The sequence below is a fragment of the Pteropus alecto genome, unplaced genomic scaffold (assembly GCF_000325575.1).
Source record: "Pteropus alecto unplaced genomic scaffold, ASM32557v1 scaffold21, whole genome shotgun sequence".
Taxonomy (NCBI): Eukaryota; Metazoa; Chordata; class Mammalia; order Chiroptera; family Pteropodidae; genus Pteropus; species Pteropus alecto.
The window spans coordinates 6,276,791-6,286,482 of NW_006436282.1; the positions used below are offsets into that span (position 1 = coordinate 6,276,791).

The window sequence follows — 9,692 nt, forward strand, 5'->3', positions numbered from 1 at the left end:
AATATAATCGATACATAACATATTAGTTTCAGGTGTATAACTTGATGACTTAATATTTGTATATTGTGAGATAATCACAATAAATCTAGTTATTATTTATCTTCATGTATGGTTACAAACATTTTTTTCTTGTGATGAGAACTTTTAAGATTTAATCTCTTAGCAACTTTCAAACATACAATACAATATTGCTAGTCTATTCTCGACTTTCATATTTAGGTATAAATCTTATAACCTTTTGTCAAGTTAAAGTTTAACGAGATGTTATTAAATTATAGATCAGTTTGTGGAGAGTTTGCATGCATGCGATAGTACGTTTTCTAAATCAAGGTCATATCATATTCCTCCATTTACATAGATCTTCTTTAATTTTTTGAAATAATATTTTATATTTTTTCTACATAAAAGCCCTGCACACTTTTGTTTAAATTTATTCATGGACAGTAATGTTTATAATGTAATTTTAAATTCAAATTTTACTTTTTAAATTTCTATCTTCTTGTTTAAATTATATAAGAATGCATTGATTGTTTTTCAACTTATATCCAATACCGAAAAATCACTTATTAATTTTAATAAATTATGCGTAGATATTTTTGTATTTTTCCATAGACAATCATATATGAGAATAATAAAAAGTATTATTTTTCCTTTTTCTACCTTCCTTTCATTATCTTTCTTGCCTTAATACATTTGCTAGGACATCTAATACAGTGTTTAATAAAATAGTAATAGAAGGCATCTTTGTCTCACTCCTGTTAAAATTAAAATAATGAGCTATCAATTGTATTTTTAATTATGGTTATTAATATTCAGTTTTATACTGTTTATATATGTAGTTTTCAGTTCTCTGTTGAAGTTTTCAATGTTGCCACTTTTTTTCTTCAAATATCTGAAATATAGCTATTTTAAAGCTGGATGATGGCAATATTTTAAGCCTCTGTACATCTCTTCTTCTTGTCTTTGTGTCTCTTTAATGTTATTCATGTTGTCTTCTCTCATTGTATGCCTAGTTATTTTTTAATTGTGTTTTAGATGTATTATCAAAATTGGTTTGGGAAAAATTTATTAATTAGAATGATATTATTTTTCTCTAGAGGGATTCTTTGTGTGTGATTCTGGAGGTGAGTTAAAGTCCTAGCACTTTGTATGTTAATCTTATTTGAGAGAATGAGATGATTTGAAATTGAGCTGAAGATGACTTTTAATTTACCCTTATTCTTATGGCACAGTTTTTAAAGCTTAAGTCCAAATTGAAATAATTAAGCAGATCTACCTTTTCTTACTAAGTTCTGGATTCCAGATTATGTTATTCTAGTCCCATAAGACACTTGAAAGAGTTGCTTAAACCAACATTCCTCGGGAAATTGACCAATTCCAAAGCTGGCACAAGAAAGATACAGAATGAACCTAGAAAAAATTGTTATACAGAAAAGTAAGAAATTGCTTAAACAATGATGGAGATCTATCAAAAAGATGAGAAGCTACCTTAAAAAGGCTCCCACTGACAAAATATTGGAGCAATTTAAGCCCCAAGATAATGAAATAAAAAAGTGAATTTAAATTATTGTAAATGTAAAAATTCATTAGTCTATATCGACAATAAATAAATATAAATAGCCATTAATTAATTAACTAATTAATTAACAAGGCATAATCTGGGCTGTTGCTTACAGTAAAATGGGAAATGCTGTTTGGTAAATGTGGTCAGAGTGCTGAAATTAAAAAATCGGTATTTTTCAAGTACCACAGTAAAGATCGAATCAGGCAGGAATCATTTATGCATGTTAAGTTTAGGAGAAAGACTTGATAAGTAACAGGATATTTGTCCTGTCTTAAAAATGTTAAATTGCATATTCATCACAAGGCAATATAATCACTATACAGTGGAAAAATTAGACATCACTTTGACTGAGTGAGCTGCATGAAGGCTGCATGAATCGGAGAACATTGTGGTCTTTCACAACCAAGGCCATCTTAGTGGGAGAACATCGTGCGCTTTCCGATGTAAGAGGACACTAAGTTGCTTATGTTGTGTTTTGGCTGAGAATGTAACGAGGAAAGGGGAAAAAAGTATATAAGGATAGTTCTATTTAAAAAGGGTGGGGAATTACTGTATAGTAGAAAACATTAATATCATAATAAAAAAAAGTTGTGAAAATGTTCCACAGGTTAAGGAGGTTAAGGACACCTGGCAACTGATCAACATAGCTGACCTTAGATAGGAAACTGTATTGGAGTGGGGAACTGTTACAAATGACATTATTAGGTCAGTTGATAAAATTGATTAAAGTATTGTATCAATGTTAAATGTACTGAAATTGTTAAGTACACTGCCATTATCTAAGAGAATATCCATATTCTTAGAAAAGATATGCTAAAAGTATTTAGAGATAAAGACCATGATATATTGCCCTGCATGCAGATATTTCAGAAAAATTAAAATAAATGTGTATATGCATACAGTATAAAGCATTAACAATAACTGAATTGGTGTAAAAGGTATATTTGACTATCATTATTCTTGAAATTTTTATGTACATTTGGAATTATAGCCAAATAATTTTTTTAAGATTAATAAAACTCTTGTTCAACATTTCAGCTACCCTGTTCATATCAGTAAATATCTTCAGGGAAGATCTAAACTCCTCACTTCCTCTCCCTGAGTGCTGTCCTCCCCTGGATTTTGGCCAGCAAGATACCCACCCGCTTTGTTTTTTTAGCTTTCCAATGCCCCTACAAAGATATTCAAGAGGGTAGGTCCAAATTACTCAATCTGTCATTACTGTTGTGGAATCAATTTCATCTTTTATTTATGTAAAAATTTTTAATGAAAAATTGAAGTACAAGGAAAAATAATATGCAAATTGTATAATGAATTCCTGTGTACCTACAACCCACATTTTTAAATATTTACAACTTGACATATTTTCCTTCTTTTTAATTACTTTTTAAGAAAGTAATACAGAATATTTTCTCATATTCCCACTTTATCCTTTCTACATATAGCAACTATCATTATTTTGGTGATTATCATATTCACGCTTGCATATGTATTTAAAGTATAAAAATGTCTCTATAATAAACAATAGATAGGATTGTCTGCATGAGTTTAATTTTATAGAAATGATACACATTTATGTAAAATTATTTTCTAATATTTAATATTTAAATGAACATTGTATTTATTAAATTTATGCTGACATCTCTACTTTATTTACATTTATTTATATCATATGACTATACCACAAATAATTTATCTATTTCATGAAAATGTCACACTTTCTACATTTCTCTCTTACAGATGATGCTACAATGAATGTGCTTCTATTGTGACTTATTGTGCATATCGGCAAGGATTCGTTTAGGACCATGAATATAGGGTACTTACTGAGAAGTAGGATTCCTGGGGAGTAAGGAATGTACATATTCATTTTTACTAGCTATTTTCAATTTGCTCTCCAAAGTGCTTGCACCAAAATAGCAATGCTTTCTTCAGCATTGTTGCAATTTACTGTTGCTCTCTAGGCTTTCCAAACCTTGATACTATCAGACTTTAAAATTTTGCCTATTTGATAGTTATTAAATGGTATCTCGTGATTGTTTAATTTACATTTCCCTGACAACTAGGCGAGTTTGTACACACTTAAAATGTGTTCTTTCTATTTAAGTTCTGTGATTAGTTTAATTTTGCTCATTGTTCTATTTGATTGTTTTTCTCTTATTGGTTAGTTAGAATCATTTATCTATTATGGATATAACTCTTTAGTTATACACAATACAAATGTAGTCTTCCAGTCTATAGGTATATTTTTGCTGTGTAGTACTATTTATTTTTTAATTTTTTTCTTTAGAAAAATTAGTTTTATTTATTATTTTTTAAATTAATTATTATTATTATTTTTAGGCAACGCAACCCTTGGTTGACCTCACAGATTGCAAGGACCTTGTCAGTTTACAATCCCTTATTATTTTTTTTTAATTTTTTTTACACCTATAGCACCTGGTCTTCCTAGGTGGTCTCCCACCCAAGTACTAACCAGGCTAGACCCTGCTTTGCTTCCGAGATCAGATGGGATAGGACTTGTTCAGGGTGGCATGGCTGTAGACTATTTTTTTTATTAAATTTATTAGGAAGACAATAGTTAATAAAATTATATAGCTTTCAAGTGTACAATTCAATAATATATCATATGTATATTGCATTGTATCTTTACCACCCAAAGCGAAATGTCCTTCCATCACCATTATCTGACCTCCTTTACCTTATCCATACCCCTCTTTTCTCCCCTTTCCCTCTGGTGACTATTAAACTGTTGTCTGTGTCTATGTGTCTCGTTTGTATGTTACTTTCAGTTTTGTATCCCACATATGAGTGAAATCATACGGTTCTCAACTTTTTTTGTCTGACTTATTTTGCTTAGCATGATAATCTCAAGATTCATCCATGATGCAAATGACAGTACTTCATCTTTTCTTATGGCTGAGTAATATTCATGGTATATATGCACCACATCTTGTAGTACTATTTTTAAATCAGAAAATTTTAATTATATTGAAGCCAAATTTAACATTTACTTTTTAAGATTTTTTTGTGTCATGTTTAAGAAACTTACAACAAAGTTATAAATGAATTCTACCCTATTTTTTTCTGAATATTTTAATACTTTAATTTTTATATTTAAGCTTTTACTTCTTTTAAGATGTCTTATATGGTATATGCTCTAATACTTTTTTTCCTACATGGATGTACAGTTATCTCCAAACCACAAATTGTAGTCAACATTTGCCCCAGTGATTGCTGTACTACTGCGTTTTGTTTTGAATTTCAATTTTCCATAGAGAATTGATTGTTTCTGGACATTTTACTTTTTCTGTTAGTCTATTAATCTAATCCTGAATAGATATCATACGTTCTTAATTAATCTCAGTTTGCAATATTTTTACCTTACAACCTTAAAGAAAAATGGTCTATTCTCACTTACACTACATGTCGATAGTTCTCTTTATAATAACCCATGAACCCAGGCTGATGGATCAGCCATTACATTGTAACATCATTATTATTTTTTCTATTATAAATTGTCTTTCAAACCATTTTTAATTATCTTTCAAAGAAAAATAATAGTAGTAGATATAAATACATATTTATCATTATGAATAAATGAATCAATAAAACATACTTTTTCATCTCCCCTTTTCAGTTCTCTCTATTCCTTCCAGCAGAAGCTTTCATCTAGCACCATTTCGCTTTAACCTAAACTTCTTTTAGCACATCTTGTAGTGCACGTCTGTTGCCCTCAGTGTCTGCCTACCTGAAATATTTTGTTTCATACTGTGAAATAAATTTTGAGATATGGTAAAATATAATCATCTAACTGATTCTATTTTCCTCAAAATTGTCTTGGCTATTCTTAGCTTTTCCATTTGAATTCGTCAAGATGTTTGGAGAACATCTTTTATGTTTAAATCTAAAAAGAAATTTTATCGAATATTTTATTAATTTAGTAAGCATTAATACTGTTATGAATTGATTCTTCTCATGTAGAAGGCCAGCATTTTTCTTCATTTTTTTCCAGTATTTTTAACAATTGTTTTATAAGTCTTCTCCAAAAATATTTTGTTTATTTTTTTATATTTAGCCCTAGCTAATTTTAGTGCTTGTTAGTTATTTAATGTTATTGTAAAATTTATTGTAATTTGATGTTAATATATACAACTTAACTATATATATTTATCTATATGATTATAATGATTTAATGTTATTATAAAATTTATTGTAATTTGATGTTAATATATACTACTTAACTATATATATTTATATGATTATAATGTAAAACATGTATATTTATATCTGTATCTATATCTATAGTCACTGATCTAACTATAGTGACAAAATTTTTATTACTCAAAGTCCAATTAGATCTCTTTCAAATATGCTAGGAGTTTTAAAAATTTTTTTCTTTTCTTATGTTTTGGTTTGTTTTTATATTTTTAAACATTTTAAATATTCATATTTAAACTCTATTTGTACTAGTTCTATTATTTTTTGAGAATCAGTTTTGCTTTTTTGGGGCCAGCTATCTCTTTTTGAAAGTGAGTCATTTCTTTTTGTAGTTTAAGAGTTTTGAATACGAAGTCCTGTTCACTCAGAGTTATCTAGAGGAATCCTGTAAAATGAGTTTTGAGAGTCTCTTCCATTAGGAAACATTAGTTATAGCTATTCTATGTAATATGGGAGACTTATTTGCTAGCATGATTATATTAGGTCATTTTCTTGCTGATTCAAAGGGTGTATAATTATGTGAATAGTGTAAATTTGTACTTCAAAGTGAATGAGTTATAGTCCTTTGGTTTACAAGTTGTCAGGTGTGATACCACTCCCACCCCCACCCTCATATACATGCACCAGAGTCAAGGTGAGATAGAAAATTTTACCATCTCTATATATAGTTTTATTTTCTCTATCCCAGCCTATCTTTGAAGATATTTTTCTTGAAAATTTTTTGATCTATATTGTGACATTTATTCCAGTTTTACTCCTTGCTCTTTCCTGTGATTTTTGTATCTACCGGAGTACTAAAATCCAAGCCACTATGTTTGGTACCTGCAAATGGCTTTGCAGACTCAGAGCTATAACAGCTCTTACCATTCTTATTTTCAGTTTCTTATCTATATTTAACCTCTGGGATTTCTCTCAGTTTCTTGAATCTGCTGTACATTTAAATAATGTTTGCTATATTGCATCTAGGCTTTTGCTATATTGCATCTAGATGTTTTGGAATGAGAGTACATTAGGATTAACTAGATTGTCATCTTGCAAACTGTAGACATCTTCATATCATGTTTATAGCTGCCTTTAGTTTTAGAGGAATGTGAAAAGTTTTTATGAAAATATTAGACTTGTCTAAATATAATGTATTATCTTTAAGAGAAAGACATATAGTCATCCTGGAAAGTCATGGGGAATACATTAAATTTTTGTTATTAATACCAGATTTTTATTTTCATTTTTGGAGCAGGTTTTCTGCAACTGTTAGTGTCTATTGGGTCCTGTTGCTTACCTGTTTGACCTGCTATTATTTTCAAGACAATCAAGAAAGCTGAAATAGGTTGCAAATGAGCTTTTTAGCGTTCAGGCTAGGGAAAGGAATAAATTGGTCACTGATAGTTTCTAAAGGCAATGGATCATTTAATCCATAGCCTCCAGTAAAAATGATCACCTGCATAGTAGATGTTATAGAAAAAGTCAAACTACTGTCATCCAAACCTGAAGTGGTGTAGAAAGAAAATTATTTCAACTATGAAGAATGCGATGGCCATATTTGCCAGCAAGATAGCTCTCTCTTCCTTTCCCTCTGCCCCTTTTTTCTTCTCCTTCTCTCTCTTTTATATTTGTTTCTTCTTTCTCCCCAGTCCAGACCTTTCCCAAATACCCCCCACACAAACCTTCAACTAAAAGTTGTTTCAAGGTATCACGATATAACTATTAGAATGGTCTAAATTGAAAAATTGAGTATCGTAAGTATTGGGAGGATGTGGAACAACTGGAAGGAGTATTTCTTGAACCATTAAACATATACCTGCATGCAACCAAGCCATGTCATTCTGAGGTATTCATTTAAAGAAAATGAAAGCACATGTCTGTACAAAGTTTTGTGTACAAATGTTCATAACAGATTTATTTGCAACAGCCAAAAACAGAAAACAAACCAAAATTCCATCAAGGATGAATAGATAACAAATTGTGGTATATCTATCTAGTATAGGAATAAAGATTTATAAAAGTTAATAAAACTATACAATCTGAAGAACAGAAAGAAAAAAAATTAAGATTGGAAAGATATTGATCAGAGTTTCAGTTACCTGTGGAATAATATTAAGTGGTCTAAAATAGTCATTCTGTGACTGTCAGTGGGGTCACAGAAAGAAAGAAGAAAGAGATTAGAGCAGAAAAAATTGCTTAAATAAATAATGGGTAACTATTTCTCAGATGTTGTGAAAAAAGATCAGCTTACGAATTACCTAAAACCCTAAACAAGATATGTAAAAAACAGACAATACCCAAACACCATGCTTTAAAAATTTTAAAAGCAGCCAGAGATAAAAAATGCATTTTTTTCCTACAGGGAAATGCTTAATAAAATCAAAAGAGGTTAGTGTCTCCAGAAACAATGTATGCAGGGAAACAATGCAATAATACCTTTAAAATAATAGGAGGAAAAAAATAGTTTTATGCCAAATTAAAAAAAAAAATCTTTTGAAATGAGGGTAATCTAAAATAAATCAAGATAATGAGAGCTGAGATAATTTTTCTTCCATCAGAACTGCACTAAAAGAAATGGCAGAGAATTCTTTAACCTAAAGAAAATTAGTACCAAGTAGTAAACTTAATCTATATAAAAGAATATGAAGGGTAATGGTATTGGTAAATATATAGGTGAATATATAAGGCTGTTTTGTGTTTCTTAATTTCTTTAATAGAGGGCTGACAGTTTTAAGCAAAAAAATAATAATTATGGTGTCTATATCACATATAGAAGTAAAAATATAATAAAAAACACTAAAAGGTTTAATGAAATTATACCGTTTTAAATTTCTTGTAATTTACCAGAAGTACTATAACATAAATTATATATAGAGAGAGATCTATCTATCTATCTATCTATCTATCTATCTATCTATCTATCTATATGTTATATCTATATCTATCTATCTATATATATATATTTATGTGTGTGTGTAACATTATAAGTATGCATTTGTAATCTTTGAAACAAGTACTCAAAGAACAGAGAGAAATATACCTAATGAACCAATAGAGGAATAAAATAGAATATTAAAAATTTGTGATAAACTTGAAGGGAGATACAAAAAGAAGGACAAAAGGAAGATACGAAAAGAAATAGAAACTGATATGGAAGTCAGAAAGCAGGATAATAGATTTACACTTCAGTTGATATGAGTTTTGTCACATTGGTGGAGCTTGGTTCATGAATCTGCCATCTATAAGTGAAGCTCTTTGGATACAAGATCACAGGCAGATTGAATGTAAAAATTGAGTTAAGGTATTCGGGTTTAGATAATTATAAGAAATATAATGTGGCTATGAAAATATAAGGAACAGCTGATCTCAGGATAAGAAATATTACAAAGACAAGGTGGAAAAATCTCATGTAATAAGTCAATTAATGAGGAAGAAATAAAAATCATACATGTGAAGATAACTCATAGTAGACTTTCAAAGTATGTGAAGAAAAAACTGAGAGAATTAAGAAGTGATTAGACGAAACTCACAATTATAGTAAATTTTAACATCCATCTCTCAGATATAACCCTGGATGCAGGTTGATATCCCAAATGACACAGATCTGCATGATCTTTAAATTCTGCAGTTCGAACAACTATAGGGGTTCAGAACAAGCCACCCCAAGATGTGTCTCCACTGAGGCAGATTTCTGTATCGAACTTCTCATGCATGTGGGGTCTCTGACTCTCTCATGTATGCGGAGTTCCCATGCATATGTATGTATTAAATTTGGTTGTTTTCTAGTGCTAATTTGCTCATGTCTATTTGATTACTAGACCAGCCAAAAGAATCTTGAGGGTAGAGTGAAGTTCCTTCCTCTCTCACACAACAATCAGCTATTCCTACTGAAACAGACATTTCATTAACTTTTAAAGCAGACTGC

The 9,692-nt window shown here is 29.8% G+C and overlaps 1 pseudogene; it reads right to left on the minus strand.

Moving 5' to 3' along the window:
* Positions 1-3,991: 3,991 nt before the first annotated feature.
* On the minus strand, positions 3,992-4,110 carry LOC112479909 (annotated as a pseudogene).
* Between the last annotated feature and the right edge of the window lie 5,582 nt (positions 4,111-9,692).